General features: G+C 37.7%; 1 protein-coding gene across 1 annotated transcript in view; it reads left to right on the top strand.

The window, feature by feature from the left end:
* The first annotated feature begins 2,011 nt into the window (after positions 1-2,011).
* Positions 2,012-2,444, top strand: part of LOC118335041 (SPRY domain-containing SOCS box protein 4-like) — a 64,895-nt gene continuing 64,462 nt past the window's right edge. The window contains exon 1 of the mRNA XM_035671215.1: positions 2,012-2,225. The gene's annotated coding sequence lies outside the window, so the exon portion shown is untranslated. The remainder of the gene's footprint in view (positions 2,226-2,444) is intronic.

The raw sequence follows: 2,444 nt of genomic DNA, 5'->3' as shown, positions 1-2,444 counted from the left end.
TTATACTGTATATAGTCATAATAATAATAATAATAATAATAATAATAATAATAATAATAATAATAATCCTTTATAATAATATACAGGGCACATGTGAAATGTAAAATAGTCTCATTTTGAATGAAGAAGCTCAAAAACTTTCTCTAGTTTCCCAAGATAGAACCTAAGTCATCCCTAAGGCAATTCTTGTGCCAAAGCTGCTCAGTATACATAGTAAAATACATACATATACACATGCGTAGTAAAATAAAAAGTAGGAATGTACTGTATACATGTGTAGAATACAGGAGATGCAATGTATGATGGTGCAGTTTCTATTTTATACATTACAAGTGCTAAAAGCTGTACATTAATGTGCGTCAGTGTTACTGTGTTACACATGTTTAAGGAACTGTACATATAAAAATGAAAAAGTGTGGAGAGTATGAATGTTAAAAAAGTTCACGAACTATTTGTATTTACCTACTACCACCGCCAGGGGGAGCCAGATAGCTCCTGACAGAATTGACCAGTGCACAAGTTCAATTTACTGAATTCACTAATTTCGGTTTTCATCTTCCTAAATTGTAATTAAGTGTCATTAACACACACACACACACAGTCCCATCTTACACACTATCACACCTTCCAGATCCTTTTCATGCTCAGACATTAGGGGCCAATAAACATCGATTTCGATTTAGTCTCTCTAATTCACGTGTAATTCCTACAGCAGAATTAATCAATGGATGTGGGCTGATGGAAACTGGAATAATCCATCATCATACATGTCATGGTTGTGACTTACATTAAAAAATGGCCATGAGACATTAGCTTGTATTGATTGTGTAGTGCAGCTGTTGGGGTTGTTCAGCACAAACAGGCACACAGCGCGCACACTTCCTCATTACAACTAGCTGCAAATCAATCAGCCCTGCTCTGTTTTGTTTCAGCAGAAAAAGGCTGAATTCCACATTACAGCAGATCAGCACATTGATACTGTGGTTGCGTATCTGAATTGACATCCACTTAACAGCCCGGTGATTTGTTTATTGATAACGATTCAGTTGGAAACCACAATCTGGGATGTTCTCAAGAACATAGAAATAAAGCATGGGGATACTGATGCATTTAAGTGCTGTCGGAATCCTGGAGGTAGTACTAACTGAAAATGACATTAAAAAAAGAAATGGCGGTAAACAAAGTAGAACAGATTTAATTCATTCAGTTATGTTAAATGTGTCATTACATTTACACCATAAAATGCATTGTGCCTGAAGCTGAAAGTTTCAAACTAAAACATCTGAAATAGTTGAAATACTGAAAAATGTTGAAGTTGAAGTGGCACTTATATATCATGAAGTGGAAATATAGTTACTGAAAGAAGTTGATTATGACAGTTAAAATGAAAGCTCTGAAATGAGTGTCAGTCAGTTTTAGTGTAAACAAAACAAATATTAAAGCAGCAGAACTGTCTGTTGGCGTGTCAGAGTTCAAAATCAAGTATAAACAATTCAGATATGATCAGGAAGATAATAAAATAAAATAATAGCAGTTGACATGCCATCAAAGGAAATATGAAAACATATATGCAATCATATCTGTTAATTAATTACAGAAAACTAACATAAAATCACAAAACAGATGATCACAACGTATCCTAAAAATGACAACCTAATAGTTTAGAAACAGGTTTTGCAGCTTAAGAACGGGCTCAGCAGCTGTAGTAGTACTAATAGTAACAACTGTAGTAACAGTACTAGTAGTATTATCTGCAGTAGTAGTAATAGTAACAACAGTAGTAGCAGTAGTAGTAGTATTAGCTGTAGTATCAGTAATAGTAACAACAGTAGTAGCAGTAGTAGTAGCGGTATTATTTCTGTACGGCTCTATAAATTGGTACAACGGGAGGCCCGAGTTTACGAGCAGCCTATGAACGCACCATCGGAGCCTGAACCAATAGCCTCCGAGCCGAACGTTGTGTTGTGGTAGAAGCGACCAATCAGCGCCCGTCCTGCGGAGTAAACGGACACTCAGCGTCGGGTCCCTGGCTGCCTGCATGTATCGAGCTGCTGTTTACTGCAACAAAGAAACCGTCGCTACATCGCTGAAACATATCTAACAGCGCTGCGACAGCGTTGTTGTCCCCAGAAGAGGAGAGGACAGGCCTCGCTTCTTACTCACCTCGCAGAGTAATCCTCAGAGGAAGAAAAGTGTCGTTTGGAGACGAGTTGAGTTTCTGTTCGGTGAGTGTTTCTCTGTTTACTCCGTGCGAGCGGACCACATTTGGATCTGGAGCGCCAGGTTATGTTTTCCTTTAAAAGTGTCTTCAACCCATATCGGACATTGACTCATTGTATGAGTTTACATTTAACGCAGAGAAAAAACGACTTCTCTTTCTGTATCTTAGTTTGTCGCCTCTTGCCGTGTTATTTGTGCTAAAGTTCTTACCAACAACTTGGAAC

Source organism: Morone saxatilis, unplaced genomic scaffold (assembly GCF_004916995.1).
Source record: "Morone saxatilis isolate NCDOM2014 unplaced genomic scaffold, NCSU_SB_2.0 Contig23, whole genome shotgun sequence".
In the NCBI taxonomy this organism is placed as follows: domain Eukaryota; kingdom Metazoa; phylum Chordata; class Actinopteri; family Moronidae; genus Morone; species Morone saxatilis.
This window is presented reverse-complemented; position numbering and strand designations above follow the sequence as displayed.